At 41.2% G+C, this 23,744-nt stretch overlaps 2 long non-coding RNA genes across 2 annotated transcripts in view; both read left to right on the forward strand.

The window, feature by feature from the left end:
- The window catches only part of LOC309380452, a 244,569-nt gene that overhangs the window by 76,038 nt on the left and 144,787 nt on the right, over nt 1-23,744 (forward strand). The gene's annotated exons all lie outside the window — the stretch shown is intronic.
- LOC309367202 lies at nt 2,090-7,755 on the forward strand. Its single transcript, XR_014166949.1, has 3 exons — nt 2,090-2,354; nt 3,172-3,277; nt 7,333-7,755. It is a non-coding gene; the product is annotated as an uncharacterized lncRNA (long non-coding RNA).

A 23,744-nucleotide genomic window follows, 5' to 3' on the forward strand; every position in this document is an offset into this window, starting at 1 on the left:
TGATGTGGGGGTGGAGGCAATGCCTACTCACCTGTACTTGAAATGACATGTTTCCAGTAAGATTTTAACCTCATATTTACCCCCACACCCCTGTTTGTTTTAATTAGCTCTCAGATGTATAATCCCCTTGAACAATTGCAGCTGCACAGTTACCATTCCCCAGATCGCCCTACAAGAGTTTGGAACGAGACACACTTTCTACTGACAACATGATGCCACCTGGTGAAAACAAAACGAAAAAAGCAAATACGTTTAGAAACCCAGATATACTTTGTATCTAAACACACCAAATTGCAACAGATATGTATTGCTACTAAGGCTCAACTAAGTGGTCATAGGTAACTTTGTAAGCCATTGTGTGAAATTTCACAAAACCTTCATGCACACAGGCATCCCTGTTCAGAGATCCTGCCCAAACGTCAGGGACGGAACTGTAGAACATAGTGGCATTGAATCAGGAGCCTGCAGGGTGTGGACCCTCCATACTTCCAGTGAATTCATGGAAGCACAAGTGAATTGGGCTTTAATCTCCATACAATGCACAGCACACTTTTTATTATAATAATAATAATAATAATAATAATAATAATAATAATAATAATAATAATAATTTATTTATACCCTGCCCATCTGGCTGGGTTTCTCCAGCCACTCTGGGAGGCTTCCAACAAAATATTAAAATACAATAACCTATTAAACATTAAAAGCTTCCCTAAACAGGGCTGCCTTCAGATGTCTTCTAAAAGTCTGGTAGTTGCTTTTCTCTTTGACATCTGATGGGAGGGCGTTCCACAGGCAGGTGCCACTAAGCTACAGGGAACCCTCTGCCTGGTTCCCTGTAGCCTGGCTTCTAGCAGTGAGGGAACCGCCAGAAGGCCTCGGCACTGGACTTCAGTGTCCGGGCAGAACAATGGGGGCGGAGACGCTCCTTCAGGTATACTGGACCGAGGCCAGTATACTCTTAGCTCTTATACCAGTGTTTGAGAATATAGAGCAACAGGTGACCCACAGCTATTACTCTTGGTTACTCGCAGTAGAGAAATCGAAAACAACGGTGACAGTCCCTGCTAGACCCAACTGTGTCTCTTGATTCTTGGAGGGCAGCTTCATCTTCCTTAGCCTTATTTGGGTGTGATGCTCATGGGTAGAGTGAACATGTCACCAGGTGCAGGTGTACTATGCTCTGGCCCAAGTTCTCCAGCTGCTCCCCACAAGTTGGAGGGCAAAGTCTGAAGTGGGGAGCCTCTTCTGCTTGTGGAAGCTCCCTGTCTGGTTTGGAACCCTGTGAAAATGGGATTTAAAATCACACTGGAAGGCTCCATGAGGAGCGGAGGCTCTGTGATTCAGACTTCGTTCTCCAACTCATGGAGAGCTATGGGAATATAGTAACATGTGGAAGGGCAGTGGGTGCACGGGTGCACAGAACACGGGTACTTCTCCTTGCTGGTTTATAGCTTTGACACACAAGCAGCATGGTCAGATTGGGCTAGTCTACTCGGACAAACAGCTCTCCAGGCAGATGGGGGAAGAGCAAGAATTACCTTTCCCACAGAATTTAGGAATTTTCTTCTACGTTATTCTGCAACTCTCTGTAGGCCAACAAGCCACCTAGTGGGTGTGCAGTATGCTACAATTTGATTTGCAATGCTTCAAAGTGAGGGTTACATGTCTGAAATGGAGCTTTGCAGAAACAAAAGGAAACTGTCACGCTTATGTTTCCACAGTACAGTGATATTTTTACCAGCAGTTAGTCTGGCACAAGTGACACTGTAAAACCCCAGGAACTTGGAGGAACCAGTCTGTCGATGCCACCACTGCCTCTTCCCCCAACCAACCCCCCCACAACACACCCACTCACCCTCAGCACTGCTTCTGAAAAGGAGATGTGTGTAGGGGCTAAGATGATAAATGAGGGTTGAGGCCACAGGCAGTAGAATAGAGCAGCAATGTCTTTTAAGATTTCTATTGATTTAAGAACAATTTCTATGCAAGAAAACCCCCCAAAAACCTTAATAAGATTTGCAACCAAAGACAATTAAAATATCAGCAAGTGAAAGAAATTAAAAATTGGGTAAGTATAAGTACAAATTGAAGCTAAAGCAGATTGCATTTATTTGTTTTTTCCAGAAATCTGTCAATAGAGGGAGCCAATAGAAGCTTTTGCTACTGGACCTAGGAATAAAGAGGCAAGGCGTAAATGGTGGGTGGAACTAGGCCCACATTTTATTCAAAACTATTCTCTACAGGGAAAATGAGAAGAGCAGAAAGCTATCTTTGACCTTAAGAGAGCCAAACCCTGCCCATTCCACGGACTGTGACAAGGCATAGCCCCAAAGCCTGGGGCCCACTGCATGGTGAGTAGGGAGACCTTCCTGCCCTATTTCCTCACAGGCCCCACAACTCTGGGTGGGCATGGCAAGCAAGCCTCAATAACCTTTTCCATTCAGGCCTCACAGCCCAGAACAGTTGGCCTCCAGAAACACTCTTCACCTTCAAAGGCACCCAAGCGCACTCGCCTGTTGCTTTATCTAACCTTGTCCTTTCCTGCACTGCCCTGCACGGCACCCAAAAACGCAGGTTTGGGGGCACCACATGAGATCGTGGACCCTAAAAAACACTTTTCCCGGGGTGAGATCTCACCCGAAATCAGGCTAGAGCAAGGAACCCCAAATGGCCACTGTCCTCTTGTGGGGTGGGGGTGAGGAGACGCCATGTCCCGGTTTTCCCAGGGCAGTTGACAAGTATGGACACAGCATCGCATGGCTGACAGAAACAGACTTCCTAAAGAGAGTTCCATAACCTGAGTGCTGCTACCAGGAAAACTTCGCCGAGCACAACTCTTAAAATGGTGGCACATGGTGCAGAGTCTCAGAGACTGTGCTCAAGAGGAAATTTCAGCACGTTTCACCTGTACTTGATGAAATTCCCCCTTCTGCAGTGCAGGTGCCCTGTTCTGCTTTTCACCCAGCCAACCACCTGTACCTTATTTCAAAGCATGCTTCCTTGATCAAGAACACTACCTCGAAATATTAACTGTGGTGCGGCAATGATGGGATCTTTGTCCCTCATGAAAGGCAGACATCTACTTTCCAGTGCTGCCAGCTTTGCAGCACGTTGATTAACTCTTCCATTAAAATGAATGGGTCTTAACTCTTCTATTAAATTAAATAGGTATTCAAAGGTGCTTCGTTTTGCCTGCAACGCGTCCCTGGGGATGTCAAAGGTTGAGGGCAGCGTGGAGTATACAATTGCAAGTCTGAATGCAAGCGAAAACAAGGTAATAGCAAACTATGTTCACACACCTCGGGGATGAAACTGCATAAGGCTCCACTGGAAACAACCCTACATCATCAGAGCTGATAGGTGATAATTTTCATTATACTCCACATCTCCAGCAAAGAGACAACACAAGAACATTATCCTCTAATATCGGCAGCTACACTATGGTAAAAGCCAAATGAGATGTAACACTAGATGTTTGTGATAAGGATTTCTGTGTTTTAGGGTTTGTTTGGTTTTTTAAAAAATAAAAATAAAAAATAGAATAATAGCAGCCATGGGGGAAATCAGGGCCATAACTTGCAAAGAAAGCCTTAACCCTTTACTTTGCCTCACCACCAACTGTTTTCCTGATTAAAATCACATAGACACGCTTGTGATATGAAGCTGCTTATTTTCCCTACAGGGAAAAAAAATGTATAGGTATGATATCAGTGCCTGTAAGGTACACACACAGGGCAGCTTGAATGGGAAAAATCAGGAAAATTGAGCAGATAGTGCCATGGTCCTGGAACAGATGACAACTCCTGCAACTGCTATCTTTTTTTTCTTTTCTTTTTTTAAGGGAAATACTAATCATGTACTTCCCACATCATATCTAGTTAAACCCTAAAAGAGAAAAACAAATAGTGTTAGTATCAGCTGGGTAATTACAGGCAAGCTCTCAAATACCTGCTTTTCATTATCCATTAATAAGGCATCCTTTACATTTTCCTCCTCACTTCTGTATCATTCTTGAACTGTGCCGATAAATAGACAGGGCTGTGTCTCTCTGCAAAGTGGACTCATCCCTCCTATGTAGCTGGAGCTCCTCAACAGAAATCATGCAGTTTTAAAAGCAGATTGAACGGAGACAAAATGTGCGTCTCACCTAACACTGTATGTTTATTGTCCCAACGAACTCCTGTTCAGTAAATTGCTTGCATTCTGAACAGAAAGATATCTGCCCACCTCTGCAGCCCAGTTCACAGATACAGAGCTCAGCCTGTGATGCTGAGTTTCAGGTTTTGCAGAAGGCAACAAATGGTGATATCTAATACAAATGTATCTAAGGGAGGCTCTTTTCGGTATATACTGAATGCAATGTATATTGTATTTTAAAAATGCAAAGGAAAATGCACACATATTGCTATAGCTGAAAGGCACCTTTATTTATTTTTGAAATGTGTGGGTTGCCTTTCAGCATCACTTATACCCAGGGAATGCAGCAACATTAAAAGCAAAGAGCCAAAGCAAAAAATTAAAAAGCATTAAAACAGCAGCTCTTTAAAAAAAACAAACCCTATAAAATTGCAGCAGTTGCATAACCACCTAAATATTCAGACAGAATATCCTGGAGAAATAAACAGGTTTTCATGTGAGGCATTCCAAAAGCAAGGTGCCACAAGTGAAAAGGCATTTTCTATTTCTGGTACCTTTTTTTTACTCAGTTGTAGAATGCTGACACTTCTCGTCTCCATTTTTCTACGCCCTGCCCTCCCTGCCCTCAACTGATGGCACTGGGCAGCCATAGCCACTGACTCAAAGATGCTGCATATCCAACTGCATACCGAAAAGTATGAAGGCTATTATAAAAAACATAAACACTTCATATTCTAAAAAGTCCTATTTCTGAAAGAAGTAGTAATTGCTATCCATTTTCAAATTGGAAGTTTGCAGTTTTATTGATTTTTTCAACACTTTCTTATGGTCTCAAGGGATTCGGCCTAGTAGTCTAAAGTCTAATATACATCAAATTCTCAAGACTACGGCATATTTTAGTGATCATAATTATGTTTTGTTTTCTAAAAACAATTAACGCCCAGTGAGCAAAGCTCTAGATGAGAGCTTGTCAAACCTGTTACGTTTTATTTTTCTAAAAACACAAATTAATGGCCAGTAATCAAAACTTTAGGTGTAAACTTGTCAAAAAATGCCTCTCCTAATGATGAGGGAAAGGGCCTTTGCTCAGCCATGTAACCAATAGGAACAACAGAATCTGACTTATACCAACTGAGGCCATTAGTCCATGTTATCTTAGTGTTGTCTATACCAGTGGTTTTCAACCACAGGGGGTGCCTTGAATGATGGCTGCAGGCAACAATGACCTCTGTCCCTCTGTCCTTCCCTCCTCTTCTGATACCTTCTTGTGTCTCTGCCTCCCAAAGGCTTGTAAAGCTACAGTGGTACCTTGGGTTACAAACACCTCAGGTTACAAACACTTTGGCTTACAGACTCTGCTAACCTCGGGTTAAGAACTTTACCTCAGGATGAGAACAGAAATTGTGTGGTGGCAGTGGGAGGCCCCATTAGCTAAAGTGGTACCTCAGGTTAAGAACAGTTTCAGGTTAACAACGGACCTCCGGAACGAATTAAGTTTGTAACCAGAGGTAGCACTGTACTTGTTGCGGAAGCCTTGGCTACTAACTCCACATATGAATGGTGCCTCTTAGCATCGTAGCGTGGGTTGTCAGCACCCGGGGCAAGGCAAGTAATTTGCGCCCCCTAACCCATGGATTTGCACCCCCTAACCTGTGGATTTGTGTCCCCTAACCCTAACCCCCAGATGTTGCGCCTGGTGCGGGCGGCCCCCCCTGCACCCCCACGCTATGCCACTGTTTTTGCATGCAAAGCACGTGCTCTACTACTGAAAAGCTTCATTTTTGCAAGCCTCAACACACGAGATCTACGGTAGCAAGACTGGGGGCAAAAACTCTGGCAGGGCTTTGGAAAGTCAGTGCCCTTAAAAGCAGACATTACTGATGAACCAATAGTTCAACTCTGTATAAGGTAGCTTCACCATAGACAATTTTAGAAGGGATGCATCTAAGTCTACCAATGGCTATTAGTATGCCCATGTGCAGTCTCCAACTGAATACTAACTGCTAGGGAGCAATAGCAAGGTGGACTGTTCCCTTTCTGACCCATTTCTGGGCTTCCTGGATAGAGCGTGTGGACTAATTTGGGAAGAAGGTTACTCAATTCAGTGAGCCTTTGCTCTAATGTTCTCTTGCTATGTTCTAAGTTGTGAGAGTCTTTGCCTCAAATATGGGTATACCCAAGGAGGACTACCTAAAACACCATCACTGCTGCAAATCTTGCATGCCTGATTCTCTCGCATCCTTTCACAGAAGCCTCTTTTTAATGTAACATGGCTAGCTTGGATGCATAACCATTTGCCCCAGGACTGTAAAGCATCTATTTGTCAGCACATTTGAAGCCGGCTGTCTCTCAAATGCTGGCAGCGGCCACAGCTAATCGATATGCATATTCACCAGCAAAACTGACTAGTACATCTGTTCTGTGAAAAAACATACATTCCGCCTGTAGTACAATCAGTGTAATTAAAAATTAACATGCATTAATTGTTAGAGCTGATGTAAACAGCTGATGTTCCACTTAGGCTTGTCTTCTGTACATATCATTAGGCAAAGCCAAATATTGTTTAAGGCCACTCTTACAAAAAGGAAAAGAGATAGAAAACTAATTTCAACTAAACCAATTTGCAAGTGAGTGCAAGGTACAATGAAACAGCCGAGGTAATTATTAGGCTAAAGGACTAACAGAAAGAAAAATTACTCAGAACACGTTTGTTTGAATCTCATTCTAGTAAATGTATTTAGGCACAGTATGAAATATAATTTGATCTACATGTGCGCAATGAACATTATGCTTCAAGGAATGGGATATGCAGAATGGCACAGCTGAACCAAAATTAGAACTCGTCATTTGAGATACAGGGAAGCAAATAACTTAGAAAATGCATCATTCCTAACGTTGGTGGTAGACAATACTCTCAAGAGAAATCAAGGTAGGGTGTGCAATTCTAAAGGGTTTGTTAATGCCCCAGGTGTGTCTGCAGAGCTCCCATCGATGCCGACAGGAGAGACATCTCCAGCCGAGCTGGCAGGAAAATATGCTGCTTAAAAGTTTACTTCTTGTCATTTTTTTTTTTAAAAAAACCATATATAATTGTTATTTAAATGTCATTGCAAAAATTATGTTTCTGCTTTGTTTAAAACAGCAAAACAACAACAGCACTCTAGCAAGTCTACCTTGTCCTGCATATTTCAGAATTCATGCCTCAGATCTGTGTGGCAAAGTTATAGATTGCCTGGGGGGTGTCAGCTGCTTCTACCCGCAGGCTCTCCTCTGCTCGGAGATGCAATGCTACGGTAGGTGCCCACACTGTCAGTCTCACACCACTTTCTTGGTTTAAGTGAAAACTGGAGCTTAAGGATTCTGCCAGGTAAATGGAGAGCACTGTAAAAGTGTCTTCTGTGCAAGTGAAGCCACCCCTCCCGTGATGATGGTGTCTTTGCAAAGCATTTGTGCCTGGAGGAGCAGGGGACAGGGGACAATAAATCGTACGCCGTGACATTTATTACTTATAGTGAAACCAAGAAGCACATTCCAACTTCTGCAAAGAGGGTACACTAAGCAACAGCCGTTGCATTTCTGAGGGACAGGAAGCACAAATAAACAGATAGTGATTACAAGTTAATGTGTATGTTCTTTATCAGTCATGCTTTGTAAGTCTAACCTGATTTTTATAAATGAAGTGGTGATTTTGATACGATAGGTGCATCAGTAGCAAAAAAAAAAAAAAACCACTTGGTGATTTAATTTTAAATGGTAGGTAACCTTCTGTAAATAAACGAGACAACTTTTTATTTGGTTGTTTAAAATATATTTAATTGCATTTCTTTGCACCTGCAGCATTTATACATGCCACCCAATAACTACTTTTTTTGAGAGGCTCCAACATAAATTTGTGAACACATACAAAAATTAAGGACTTGAAGGGAAATTGCAAATGGGCTAGAAATAGGCATTCCCCCCCCCTCTCCCCAATCCAGTACACCAATTTTGAATGGGTCCAATTAAAATGGATTGATTGGGAAGGCCTCTGCTAGAGTTTTGGAATTAATCTAATTTTAAATCTGATCCATGCAGACCTGATGAAACCTCTAGAATCTGTCATGCTCCCAAATGTTTATATTACTATATTACTAGTATAGCGTACTGTCTATAGTGTGAGACTTACGCCTGGCGCAATAGAGGTTCAAATTGGCATTCAGCCACAATGGTTAGTGGGCAGCCTTGGGAAAGTCACTCCCTATCCACTAGCCTTTACAAGGTTTTACAGGGCTTTTGTGAAGACAGAAGGATAGAACCACCCCAAAAAGAGGGACGAGAACATGAGAGAGCATGGCACCCAAAATGGTCACCATGATCTGACACAAAAAATGGGATGTCCCGTATTTTTCTGGCCACTTGGGAGGTTATGCATTTAACAGAGGGCCACAGGAATGCATTCCATGATCTTCCCCTTTCCCCCAGTTCTGTGTCACAACACCCCAGCAATCATAAAACCACAAAGATGTCTCAAGATGACTGGTGTACTTATGGTCTTCACAGGTTTGTTTTTAATTAGACTGTTCATATCTGTCTAACTTTTCTTTAAATAAAAAGCAGCAGCAGAACCCCGCTGGAAATGTTTCTATATGGCTCCTTACTCATTTTGAAATCACAGTAAATGCTCATGAGCACTGCTGCTGAGCTGTTTCATATCAATATCAATCTAGTAATGCAGCAAATGAGTTCTGATTTGTGCTATTTAATGTCCTAATGGCTTGACTAGTTAGGTAGATAATTACACTGTATGATTTATCCAACCCATTTATAAATATTTATAATAATGGATAGATTAACCTTTGGGATTTCTTTCTTGAAACCCTATTGGTTGCGTCAGGATCACTTGGCCAAAAGTAGAGTGAGTAGCTGCCTGCAAATGAGCAACAGTGCAGATACTGGGAAGGCTTTTCAGCACAACATCCTTCCTGTAGCATCCTGAAAGTTTACGCAAAGATGGCGTCACAGCACTTTACCTTTGGTGCGATTCAACAACCTCAGTCTACTCTCTCTTCCTCCTGAAAGCCCCAAACACATTTTCAAAAAGGATGTGTAGCCACCATGTCCAGTTGTATGTGTGTTAATGTTTTTCACTCAATCATTAATACTCCAAACAGCAGCATTCTATATATACAAAGCAACTAATGTAGGACATTTTACTATTACTTAGCAAATGTTACATCAAATTGTAAGACAACCTTGCAATTTGAATTATTAGAAATACTTGAAGGTCCATGACATTGCTGTTGTTGTTGTTGTTGTTGTTGTTGTTGTTTGTACCCCAAACAGAATTAAAAGCACAATAAAACATTACACATTAAAGGCTTCCCTATACAGGGCTGCCTTCAGATGTCTTCTAAAGGTTATATAGTTACTCACCTCCTTGACATCTGATAGGAAGACGTTCCACAGGGAGGGTGCCACTACCAAGAAGGCCCTCTTATTTCATTGGTGGATAGACATGGGATAAGGCTGAACAATTACTGCTGGAAACTACCAATTTCTAAAGAGATGGGCAGGATCTATAGAAATGCCAAAGACACCAGCCTTGAAGGTCCATGCTAAAAAAGTATTGTCCATATTTATTTTTATGTTACCTTATCAGAAGCCACCCACCCCATGACCAGTGCTTGGAATGAACTAGTTCAGTTGAACAAAGTTCAACTGAACTAGTTCAAAATATTCTGAACTATACCAAAAAGTAGTTCCCATAATTGTCAAATTTACTAAAGATGAACTACATTCAGATTGGGAGCAGTACTTTGAATAATTTCTAGTTCATATTCATATACATCCCACCCCACCCCCCGGCACTGGCAACAAAAGGTCCAGACTCTCAGCTTTCATTTTTCAAAACAGCAACACAATCGGACATCAATAAAGAAAGCAAAATGTGGAGGCAATGTTCTAAGGCTAATTGGGCAGATATAGAGGTAGTGCTGCTGCTAAGGACGCTTAGTCACTTAATGACTGTTGCTAAGTGATCCGAAGGAAGGAATGTGAGGCATTTCCAGTACATTCTCTGTTGAAGAGATTCACCCTCTTCCAACAGGAGCAGCTTGAAGTGAGAAGTACAGGTGTGGCTTTACTGGACCTTGATTACTGCTCAGACACAGTGGTGGACTGGAACAAGGGCCAACAAGTCAAAACTCAATCTTGACACCATTGTGGGTTGCACCATTCCTGGGTCTGGGAATTAGGCAGGGTACCTGTTCTGGACCTCCTCTGAAGGAGCAGGAATGTAATCTGGGGGGGGGGGTGATCTTGGGTGCATAACCATTGGTGAAGGCACAAATGACCTTAATAGTTAAGAGCACCTTTTACCAGCTTCAGCTAATGCCATTTCTGGGCAGGGATAATGCCATTTCTGGGCAGGGATAGCCTAACCATTGTGGCCCAGGCAATGGTAACTTAAGCTTGGATTATTGCAATGCACTGGTTTCCAATTTGCTTCTGAGCCAAATTTCAGATGCTTCTGTTGGCACATAATGCCCTACAGTGGAGGACCTACAACACTCAGGAATTAGCTATCTGAAGGAACACCTGCTCCCATATGTATATACCTGCCTGTTGGTATACCCATCTGTAGAAGGTTTTACTATCCTGCAGAGCTCAGACTATAGGGGGAACTGAAGGAGATTACTGAGAGTTGTCCTGTCCTGTATAATACAGGATTGTCACATATTTCAATGTAAAAAACTGTATTCCGTATTTTGTCCCGTATTTCAGGTCCCACCCACACCTCTCTTTCTCTGTGCCAGGTTAGGAATCCTCCCCAAATGCATGTGTTTGAAAAGATGTATGAAAGGCCATGTATTTAAGTTCTGGTTAGCCAAGCACACTAATAAGAATAAGAATAAGAATAAGAAGAAGAAGAAGAAGAAGAAGAAGAAGAAGAAGAAGAGTGTGACAAATTCCAGAGGGGCTATCCTGTTAGGCTGAAATAGATTGTAATGGGTTAATTTGAAGTTGCTTCAGCACCAGATTGGGGGGGGGGAGGAATTGCCCCCCAACTCCCCTGCCCCATCCTGTCCTGTCCTGTATTTTAGCAGAACAAAGGTGTCAACCTTAATTACTCTGGTTTACTGACTAATTTTTAGAATTATTTAATTATACAATGTCTTCAGCTTAACAAGAAGGTCAAGGTGGATACAGTCTCCAACCACTTTATACAGAAGGCCACACACTTGGAAATGTTCCACCGCTGTGCTGTTCTTTCTCCTCAATACTTTTCACCCCCAAGAGTCATATTGCAACTGGCAATTCCAACTGCATTTACCTGCATGTGATGATTCAGCTGAAATTTTGGCAGCACTCAGTGATTAGTCTTTCTTGAAGGAATAATGAATCCCGTCAGACTCAGAAGGGTGGTTAAAACAACACAATGTCCACCCCATATATACATCTTACTCAGATACATACTCTCACACAAGGCCTAAACTTACAGTACAGTGGTACCTCAGGTTAAGTACTTAATTCGTTCCGGAGGTCCGTTCTTAACCTGAAACTGTTCTTAACCTGAAGCACCACTGTAGCTAATGGGGCCTCCTGCTGCTGCTGCACTGCCAGAGCACGATTTCTGTTCTCATCTTGAAGCAAAGTTCTTAACCCAACGTACCATTTCTGGGTTGGCGGAGTCTTTAACCTGAGGCGTATGTAACCTAAAGCGTATGTAACCTGAGGTACCACTGTACTAGGTTAGAGAGAATGCAAGGGTGCAAAAAGGACGCAAATTATGAATGCATTTATCATTTATTCTCTTTTTTATAATAATTTTTTATTCATTTTCCAAACATTTTTATACAATCAACTCATATTAACTCTCACATTCATCAATTTTTGACTTCCCTCAGTTTCTCTGCAAATCTTTCGTTAAAATTTCTAATGTTAACGCATTTCTGAACTTATTATTGCCTTTAACCATTCCTCTTCCTTTCTCCTACTTTCTTTTTTACAATATTTCTTAATTTTTCACAGAGACTCTTCAAAACCAACAAGCGTTGTCTGTGCATCACATATGCTTTTCAGATAATCTGTAAATTTCCCCCAGTCCTCGATAAACTTTTGGTCTTTCTGATATTGAATCTTCCCAGTCAATTTAGACAGTTCCGCATATTCAGTCAGTTCCATTCTCCATTCTTCCACAGTTGAAATTTCTTCCTGCTTCCATCTTTGCGCCAGAAGTATTCTTGCAGCTGTTACAGCGTATAGGAAAAGTTTACAATCATTTCTATTAATTTCATTACCTACTAATCCTAGTAAGAAGGCTTCTGGTTTTCTAACAAATGTATATCTCAACATCTTTTTCAATTCCTTATATATCATTTCCCAGAAGCCTTTCACCTTTTTGCTTTCCCACCACATATGATAGAAAGTTCCTTCTTTTTCTTTACATTTCCAACACTTGTTACATGTTTTATACATTTTAGCTAATTTAACTGGCGTTATGTACCATCTATATACCATTTTCATTACATTTTCCTTCAACGCGGTACACGCCGTAAATTTTAACCTTTCATTCCACAATTTCGTCCAATCATCATATTGTATATTATAACCAAAGTCTCTAGCCCAATGTATCATTACTGATTTCACCTCTTCATCTTTTGTATGCCATTCCAACAACATTCTCTACATTTTAGACAAATTTTTATACTCATTATTCAATACCTCTATTTGAAATTTTGATTCTTTTCCTTCATGCATTTATCATTTATTCTCAATGGATAAAAAGGAGCACATGAAGACTAAGTGAGATTTGTGGTCTTTTAAAATAAATAAATCCTTGAGGAGCAAAAAGCATGCAATGTGGCTATATTTTCTGATAAACCATTTAATAAAATGTGACATTCCCAGTACAAATAATTACTTTTGACTTTCCCTCATCTTACTGCCTTGTACACTACCAGCAGGTCTTTCAGTGATGTGAGAATATTCTGATGTATAATCAGACAGTTCATAAAATCCTAATGGAAATTAAGATTTTGCTATTTGGAGTGGTAAAAATTCCATTTTCAAACACAACACACATCTTGAAACCAAGGCTGGCATTTTGGTTTGCTCTGAGTTTTAGGAGAATAGCAAATTACACAGAAAATCTACCAATTCCCTGTCAAGTGAACTATTTTTTTTAAAAAAAACTATTAGTTCACAGTTCGTCTAAAACAGAACCCTGAATAATAATTTTTGTTACATCACGAGAAACATTTTCAAATAGCTGTAATATCTGTTGATTTAAGAGTGTGTGTGTTATCAGTCTGCTTGGAGAATAACCCTCCCTTTTTATTTCAAATAACCCTTACGTCAAGTAAAGAGACAACAATAGAGTTCTAAGCCTCATATTGTAAACCACACACTTATGGCAGATGGAGTGAAAACTCTATCAGGTCAGTAGGAATATTATCATTGTTTTTACTGAAGACTAGATGTCAACCAGGGAGTCACGGAAGATATGACTAGCATAGATCAGATTGTGCAATGGTGTAAATCAAGATAACTCTTCCCAAGTCAATGGAATCGCCAGAGCTAGAAATAAGAATTTCTTCTGGTGTCATTGCCATTCACATACTCTGAATATACTTAACTGCATTAATGTTAGCTGTAGAACTGAAACCGATCTGTTTTCATGTATAGAATGTCAGCCTGCAATTTTGAAAGCTGCAAAATCCTGATTCTAATTCTATAAGGCCTCTTCCTTATTTAATAATAATACTTAACATTTGTTTAGTGTTTTCAAGTATTCAAAGCACTAATTGTAATCCCTACGACAATCCTGTAAAGTTTAATAAATTCATACACTAAGTCTTCAGTCCTATAGTCCCCTGGAAGGGCATTCCAGAATCTGCGGGATTTATTCATCTGCTTCTCTGAGGGCAAGGTGATCTGACCTGCTAGGTCTCCTCCATGAGGCTGCAAAAAGGCAGCCAATGGCACTTCAACATCAAACAGGGGGGAAAGGTGAGGATCCTGTGGGTTTCAGGAGTACGCTGGGAGAGATTGTGCATTCGTAAACCTTCTGCCCTCCTGAAAGACACACAAAATGCGGGCACAAACCAAGCATGGGGCTGCCTTAGTTTATCTTCCTGCATTGATTCCAATGAAAGGAACCTCAAAATCAAAGAAATGCAGAGCAGAAAGAGACGACCCAATTTCTCTCTCACCACCCCCCAATTTGGATTGCTCCATAAATGTCATTTATATAGGTAATTAGGGATGCAATCCTAACTGCATTTAAATGAGATGTGTAAAATGACACTTGAGTTACCGTGGGGTGACTACTGCAGTAACAAAGTAACATGTAGGATCGATAACCAGATCGTCTTTCCATTTCACACTGAGGGCTAGGAACTTGGGTTTCCCCCCATTGTGAACAGCAGGTAGGGGGTGGGGGTCCAGTTCTCATTGAGACTGTGGCAGGGCAAAAAGGTAAAAGCACACAAAGGTCCCTGTCTGCTTTGTACTTACATGCAGATATACCACCAGCTAAAAACTTTTAAACAGATGCAACCATTGAGCCACATGTTCCATATTCTGGAAGGTGTATGTGAATTGATGCTTTTGAATTATGGTGTTGGAGGAGACTCTTGAGAGTCCCATGGACTGCAAGAAGACCAGACCTATCTATTCTTAAGGAAATCAGCCCTGAGTGCTCACTGGAAGGACAGTTCGTAAAGCTGAGGCTCCAATGCTTTGGCCACCTCATGAGAAGAGAAGACTCCCTGGAAAAGACCCTGATGTTGGGAAAGATGGAGGGCACAAGGAGAAGGGGATGACAGAGGATGAGATGGTTGGACAGTGTTCTTGAAGCTACCAGCATGAATTTGACCAAACTGCGGGAGGCAGTAGAAGACAGAAGTGCCTGGCATGCTCTGGTCCATGGGGTCACGAAGAGTCAGACACGACTAATTGACTAAACAACAACAAATGTGGGCTAAGTATGTGAGAAATGTCACATCTAGTTTGGCCCTTGGGCGCCCCACATTGCTGCACATTGCTGGAGTGGCTGATGCAACCACTGAGTGATCCCACATGTTTCATATTCTGGAAGGTGTATGTGAAAGCTGAATAGATATGTGGGTGGTAATTTATGACACATCTGCTTCCAGAGAAGAAAATGTGTGGTTCTGTCTAATGTTAGGTATAATCAGGGCTTTTTTTCTGGCCAGAACTCATTGGAACTCAGATCCAGCACCTCTCAGATGGGTGCCATTGCCATTGTAATGTTCATGAGATGTTCACTGAGACCTTCATGGTGAGTTCTGGGACCTCTTTTTCTAGAAAAATAGCATTGGGCATAATATAAACAGCCAGTACCAAGAAAGCATGTGTTCTATCAATAATTGGAAGATCATAAGCTACTGCCTACATCACAATAAAGAAACCTGCCCCAATATCCCAGGAAACAGTAACTACTTGCAGAAAATGTTTCCACCCAAAAATCCTAGCTGGTTGGTTTTGAATTCCTGACAAGCAGCAAAATCATGACAGAACAAACTAGCCTGACTGTGGACTTGTAGACAGCACAGAAGGCGCTCTTCATTGTCAAGGGAAGTTCAGTGTAGCTCCTTACACTGGGATGCAAGAACAGGTGCATAAATTAATGCACATCCTGACGTTCACAGTATTGATGCACAACCACTTCACGACATTCCTACCAGCAGTCCGATCATTTGAACATAAATGCTAAGCTTTTGGAGATGAGGCTTATATGTAAGGCAGCAGTCAAACATCTCTCCCTGGTATGATAGATGGCAGACATGATCAATGGGTTTGCCTCCTAGTATAATAGTAAACAAGATTGTTAATCCAGGGATTGGAAGGTATTTCTGCAGGAAGAAAAGCATTGGGATTTCCCTTGCTGCACCAGGTTTCCTAATACCTCACTACCAAAGTAAAGCATTTTGCTCTATTTCTGCCAGCAAGCCGTCTCATCCGTTCCCCTGTATTAGGGCACTCAGCTACACTGCCTTCAGTGAGCTGTGTCACTGCTAGGCATTTTGCTGAATTTGGGGGCTTTGAAAGGTGCTAATACTACCACTTACAAGGATAGCATCCCAATTAGGAACAAAGTCGGTCATTGCGCTGTGCACTCCGCTCACCAAAAAAGGGAATTTTTCCCCAAAAGGTAGCATTCTAATCTCTTTTATGAAAATCGCCAGGTTGGCTTGGTAAAAGAAAATGAAAAGTTGCTCATTTCAAGCTTTACATCACACCCTTTAATCTTACACATTTGTTGATTTCGCTTTTTATCTGTGAACATTTCTATACTGCCTTGCAGCTGCAAAAAGGAGCCCCCAAGGCTTAGAACAGTAAAATAGAAAAATAAAAAAGACTTGAAAAGTATCATTGGCGTTCGTTTTCTAAATCCTCTATAGCATTGCTTGTATTCTTATACCAAGGTTCCTTCTTTATTCAAGTGAGACAAAGAAGATGCTGCTAGAGAAAAATGATGTTTAAATGCGCTTTTTGTTTTGCCCCCCCCACCCCAACAAATTCTGTTGTTTCCCTGTGCATTATATGTAATGATTTGTTTATAAAACATAACCATCATGTATACCATGGTATAATATTGCGTACTGAACTCTAGCATTGTGTATAGTGTAGAAACAAGAGTTAGCAATTGACTCTTATTTTATTAAACGCCAAAGAATTAGTTTTCACAAGTTGATTACAATGTAGGCAGATGATTCACACAAGATAGAATTCTGGGAGGGTGCCTTGTTAGTTAGTTAGTTCTTGTTTGTGATCACTGGGTTTCCCATGCCTCCTCTAGAGTCCTTTAATTACCCCAGGCAACTAAAACAGAAATAATAATAGTTGTTGTTGTTGTTGTTGTTGTTATACCCCATGCATCTGACTGGGTTTCCCCAGCCACTCTGGGTGGCTTACAGCATAAATAAAAAGGTAAAGGTACCCCTGCCCGTACGGACCAGTCTTGACAGACTCTAGGGTTGTGCGCTCATCTCACTCTAGAGGCCGGGAGCCAGCGCTGTTCGTAGACACTTCCGGGTCACGTGGCCAGCATGACAAGCTGCTTCTGGCGAGCCAGCACAGCACACGGAAACACCGTTTACCTTCCCGCTAGTAAGCGGTCCCTATTTATCTACTTGCACTTTGACATGCTTTCGAATTGCTAGGTTGGCAGGCGCTGGGACCGAGCGACGGGAGCGCACCCCGCCGCGGGGATTCGAACCGCCGACCTTTCGATCGGCAAGTCCTAGGCACTGAGGCTTTAACCCACAGCGCCACCCGCATATATAAAACATAGTAAAACTTTAAACATTTAAAACTTCCCGATAAAGAGCTGCCTTCAGTTGTTTTCTAAAAGTTATGGAGTTCTTTATCTTCTTGACATTCGAAGGAAGGGCATTCCACAGGGAGGGCGCCAGCAACTGATCTTTTTTCTCTCAGACCATCAGAATGCCACAATATAGAAACATACATGGTCAAGCAAAATAAAAGGAAAATGCCTAGGCCATTAATGTTTGTGGATGACATGTTGCAAGAGTGGGCCATCGTGTTATGCAAGCTGTTTCTCTGGCTTCTTTCATTCCAGAGGTTGTGATATCTTAAGTGACTTGCTGCATTTTTAAATTTCTTTATTTCTTTTCTTCTTCTTCTTCTTTAACTAGACCAAAGCAGAGCTGAATATTGACATATATATAAAACTCAACCATACCGCTTTGAGATTTCTTTCGCATTAAGCTACATTTAATATTCATTTCACATTTTTTTCCTATTAATTAAAAGTAAACCGTGTATTGTATGGTACATTATCCCTCTAACAGCCCCATGCGGTGATCATGAAGTGGAAGACTAATGGTGTAGACTTTAGCATTTAGTTTTAACCAGAATAATTTACATATCTGTAAGAAGAGTCCAAGGCATATGTAAATAAGCAAAAGTCTGATAGCAAGACCCTTGCCTGGTTTGCTATGGACAGGAGAGCCATGGACTGTGTATTTATTCCATCAGTCAGCTAATTTAATGAGACTTTGCATGGCATCTCTTTCTGCAGAAGAGACAAAACTTATTATTAAGGAGAGGCATGTGGCAGTAAGAAAAATGTGTTTGTTTGCTTTTTCTGTTCTATTACCCCAAGAAGCAAAGGTGATCCCATTCGCTCTTCATTAAAAGTTTACCTTTCTAATAGATCAACGAAGGCGCACAGTTTTATGCTGAGATTTAGAATTCTAAAGTGATTACATTCTTTGCTTTCTTTTTGAAAAGGGCCATATAGATATTTTTGGGAGGGAGAGGCTAGGGTACCTTGCTCTACAACTTTCCTATATACATTACATTAATGCACTGCAGTATTATACTTTAACATGGAAAAAGTGAGGTGTAAATGAAATGAAATTAAATGGACTTGATTTAAACATTTGTGTGTGTTGTAATTATTGAATAACAACAACAACAGCCAAGGCTCATTCTACTTTAACCCTCTTCTAAGAGGTCTAAGACCTAAGTCTATGAGTTTTCATGTCCTGCTGCAAGATCTATTGTACCTTACCATGCTAGACACAGACGTTCCTGGAGATGTCTAGTACTGGTACGAAAATTCTTCTCAAAAGTCACAGCAAGTTAATTTCACATTGCCATTTAAATAGAGAACATACATTGGTGCTGGTTTTGAATTTTGCTGATGGTTTTTAGTTTTGAAATTGTATTTTGTAGTTTATGTGTTTTAGGGTGTTTTTCTTTTTTTCAAAAGTAAGTCATTTTGTGAAGGCTATTTGCCCCGAAATGTGGAGCAGAGATACATTAAATAAATATAAACTGACCCAAAATTCCAAAGTTTAGTACTAAAGTTTGCTAGACTCACATAAGTCATCCCTTTATAGATGCAGAAACATCAGCTTCACAGCGCCCCATCCTTCAATAAAAACAGCTCTTCAAAGATCAGAAGAATATTATGAATCTTCACATGTTTTGTTCCTTTTTTGACTTTTATTATTGTGATGGGATTTCCCAGTCCAACCAAATATACAGATTGCTCGACCAATGAAGTAAGGAAGGAAAAATAGCCCATGACAGTTTCACTCATAGTTCCTCAAATGGTCTTTGAGGTGACTCTTTCTTGGGTTTCATCACAGATGGTAAACTCTCCTCTTCACCCCCAGTCTGAGACTTCAAAGTCTGGGGCTTCTCTTTTGAACCTTCTCTGTTCCATCATGAACAAACTGAGCAAGCAGCGTCTCCTAATTCTCTTTCTAGCATTGCAGGGTAAGAGGAGCTGCCTGTGAAATAAGTTGTCTGTACATCAAGAGACTGCCATTTCTTCCGTGATAAGGTCAAGAGGAGAAACATGTGGCTAGGTCACTCTTCAGTTGCAGCCTTGTGCACAGCCCACAGGTTTTCATGCATAAATCTGTCAATTAGTGTACTCATTTTGCACTGTGTTTTCCAAAACATGATCTTCAGCCTAGATAGCACTCACGTTACCTGGTGCATCTGACGGGAGAGGGGGGCAAAGGGAGTGTCGTTCCAATGAATTGCCTTAGAATGCCATTGTAAAAATGCACACCAATGGACTGCATTGTTTCTGATCTGCTGGTCATTCTAAAAAGTAATTACAAATTATAGTACTGGGCGATGTTCTGAATCTTCCACTATGCCAAAAACACAACAACCCCAAACCCTTCCTGAAAATAAAATTAAAAAACTAACACAAGGTTCTAACCAATACTACTCCTTTAAGTGCTAGTTTTCTACTAGCAGGGTGTTGTACTTTGACATGAGGAAGAATGAAAAAATGACAGCCCCACTGTCCTCCAGGTGGATGTAGGACAGACCACTCTGCTGTCTCAGGACTCTGGGCTGGACTGAACTCAAACTCAAAGTGGAAGCCAGGAGAAGACTCACAGTAGCTCAGAGGGGTTTCCATCCACCCCCCATTCACCATGAGCTCTCCCCCCCCCCCAATCCTCTCAGAAGAAGAATCCCTAGAACAGCACACAGGAGGGAAGAGAGGGGAGATTATTCTGTCTGGCAAACAGAAATTCCCTAATCATACAAGTGTAATGTTAAATTCCACCCACTCATTCTGCGGTACATGTAGGCCCCTCCTCAACTGACCACCATTAAGTGCACATATACAGTGGATAAATCTGTGAAGTGAGTGGACAATGAGAAGTGTTTGTGTGACGCACTGGGGACATCCATCAGAACCAGTTCCTGAACCCCCATCTAAGAACAATGTTCTAATAAGATATTTCCATGTCAAATAACAGAAAGAGGGGATTTTATCTGCTGAAAAAGCACACAGGTTTCATATTGTTCCTGAATAAAATTCTGCTAGATGCCTGCTAGATACGTTAACAGCATATAGTGGGAAAATGTACCTAGCAATTTCTGGGTACCTTGCCACCTTCTGGTATTTAAATAAGATAAACTATATCAAAACAAGCAAAGACAACACACACACACAAACACACACACACACACACACAGGAACATGAAAAGGATATTTACAAATCCTAAAAAGGATCAGAGGGTGTTGTGAAGCACTGCTAAATTAAAGTACATTTTGAACATAAGACCAATCAGCTTTTATATGTAAATGATGGCTGTTTCATTTAATAATAGCATTGTTATTTAGGTGCTTCTATTTAAAAGGGGAAAAAACAAGACAAAGCTACAAAAAGAAACTCCTTTGCCATATTTTTATTGTGTGTTAATAGCATCCTTTCTTCAGCCTTTTATGCCTTTTGCAATATCAGATTTTTAAGCAATTAGTTTGCAGATGTCACTAAATAAATGGCATTCATTCCTTAAGCCGGAACCATACCTGTTAACCATCTCGGCATATTCTAGCTTTAAAGCCAGGCTTGATGTGCACAGCATGCTCAAAAACTGTACTCACAGTTCAAATGAGCTGGATTACAGACCATGACCACTGAGACCCTCACATGACAAAGCCTTTGTGTAATTAATATGCAGGGTAAAATGCTCCCTGGACGGCTGCTAAAGCGATTTAAATCATGCACATAAAAAATGTAATCACAAATTTAGCATGGTGGACATTGTAGTCACACTGTGCTTGATTGCATAGAAGGTTCCAAGTGTGTTTTAAATGTCCTTTAAGATTGAGATTAGGACTTGTACTTACAAGATGCATATTAATCTAAAACTCAACATTTTTCAGTGTGGGATCACAGTAGGAGAACATTATGGGCAATAGAGGTTCATTCTAATCCCAGTAGGTAATTACACTTTGAAATAATATTCTTTAATTAAATCTTGTTTGCAGTTGATTGATTTAAACACTAAATCTAAAAACCTAAATTTGAGTTTTTATCAATTTTTGATGCTTATTGCACAGAACTTGAGCTTTAATTGATGTTTCTGAAGTTTTTAAAGCCCTTGTCTGCCGTATCCTGGCTGAATTTAGTGCAATTACCCTTCTCTCCACCCCACCTCCTCCCCTCTTGTTCTGCATTGCAGACAACTTTCATTAGATGTCTGATAACTTTAGGTATTTTAAAATCAGTGATATCTACATGTTTGCTTTATAAAAATACTAATATTTTATGTAAACGTCCTAACAGGAACTGTTTGTCTCAAACCGTAAGTCAGGCTCCTTGACAAATATTACAATACTACTGGCCATGCCTCCTGACCCCCATTATCATTTAGCTATATCGCAGCCCCACAAATCCTTTGCTAATCTTTGAAAACTCCTACATCCCATCCTCTGAGTTCCACTGGGGGGTGGGGAGAAGCAGACCTGCTGTATTGCAGCCCCAGGTAAAACATCTAGCAATCAAGATGACATCCTTATTTCTTTGTACATGTCTTCCCTGCCAGACTATTCAGCTACACAACATTGTAGAAATGTTTGGCATATGGTTCAGCTTCCTACAATCTCCTCTCTGAACCCCATCACCTAGGTGATTGTGGGTTTCCAGTATCATAATAACTGAAGGTTGTGTTCCATTTGTGTCTCTCTGCTGACAGTTCTGTCCAGTTGTGTCCCTCTGCTTCAATGGAGCCTCCGACTTTGAAGAAGCAAGACTTCGGTGGGTGCTGAATCTTCCCTGTGCCTGGCCATCTCTGCTCCAAAGGACTGGAAGACCTTTAGGATCAAGGAAAGTGCTGCTGCTCTCAGGACCTGAGTGCAGGCTTCCCATGGGCACCTGGTTGGCCACTGTGAGAATAGGATGCTGGACAAGATGGAGCTTTGGCCTAATCTAGCAGAACTCTTTTTCTCACCTTATGTTTGTGGTGCAATGGTTGGAAGGAAAACGGAGAATTTACAAAAATCACTTTTCCCTTTCTACCCATGGAAGTATTTGTTGGATCAGCAGCAAGACTCAACTGGATTCAGCTCATTCCTCTCTTGGGGGGAAATTCAGGACAGCATTTCCTGGAGGATCCGATCCTTATAGTTTCCTCCTAATGGTATCCTTAGGGCTGAATCCAACAAAGTGAAATGACTTCTGCTCACACAAGGGGACTTCTCCTCCCTCTCCTCTCCTCTCCTCTCCTCTCCTCCCCACCCCAATCTATTCCTGGAACATGCCGCTTGAGTGCATAGAAAACAGAGGTAGGAAAGCCCTTCTCTAAGAAGTGATCATGGATGTCAAGCTCCAACCCATACTTCCAAAAATGGTTTCAAAATGCAAAGGCTGCACAACATCATACAACTACTGGATAACAGAACATGGGGAATCATCCTGCTAGAACTCAAAGGAGAACGTCTTTAAAGAGTTTGTGTTATAAGGGCTGTCTCTGAAGGCTATTTGGAAACTTCAGCCAACAATGAATTCAACGGCCAGGGGCAAGACGGTTTGAGCATATTCCACCCATCCTGGTCTGACTGCACTGGCTGCCAATCAGCTTCCAGGCCCAATTCAAAATGCTGGCTTTGACTTATGAAGCCTTAAACGGCCAAGGACCACAATAAATCAATAGACACCTCTCTCTGTATGAACTTATCCTGAGATCATAATCTAAGGCCCTTCTTCATGTGCATCCTCCATGAGAGGTCTGGAAGGTGGCAGCTCTCTTTCTGCAGTGGCTCCCCATTTGTGGAATGCTGTCCTCAGGGAAGTTAAGCTGGCACCTTCATTATACATTTTTAGGTGCCAGGCAAAAGCATTCCTCTTCAACCAGGTCTTTGGCTGATTGACATCTGATGCCCTTTTAAATATGTTGTTATTGATTTGTTTTCGTTCTTATATAAAATTTTATGTTGTGAACTGCCCTGAGATCTACGGATGAAGGGCAGTATACAAATTTAAGAAATAATAATAATATGCTATGTTTGACCATCTGTGAGGTGATTCTCTTACAACACTGGTCTATTAAACAAATGAGCAAGCAAATATGACTTTCATTCCAATACATAGAACAATCTGTGTCAGCCCATCCTCAGTTCCAGAAGGGTGTTCTCTGCCGTATGGTGTTCTCGGCCACCGCTATCCATAGTTCTGCAAGCCTCAACTGAACACATGTTTTTGCTGGGACTGTCCTATTCCCTTCAGTATCAGAAAGGCTCACCCATGTTCCCTTCTCCACTATGCACAACAGAGCATTTCCCAGCGCTGAAAGTGACGAGCTAATCCCTC

This window comes from Podarcis melisellensis, assembly GCF_964234715.1.
Source record: "Podarcis melisellensis genome assembly, chromosome: 1".
Classification (NCBI taxonomy): domain Eukaryota; kingdom Metazoa; phylum Chordata; class Lepidosauria; order Squamata; family Lacertidae; genus Podarcis; species Podarcis melisellensis.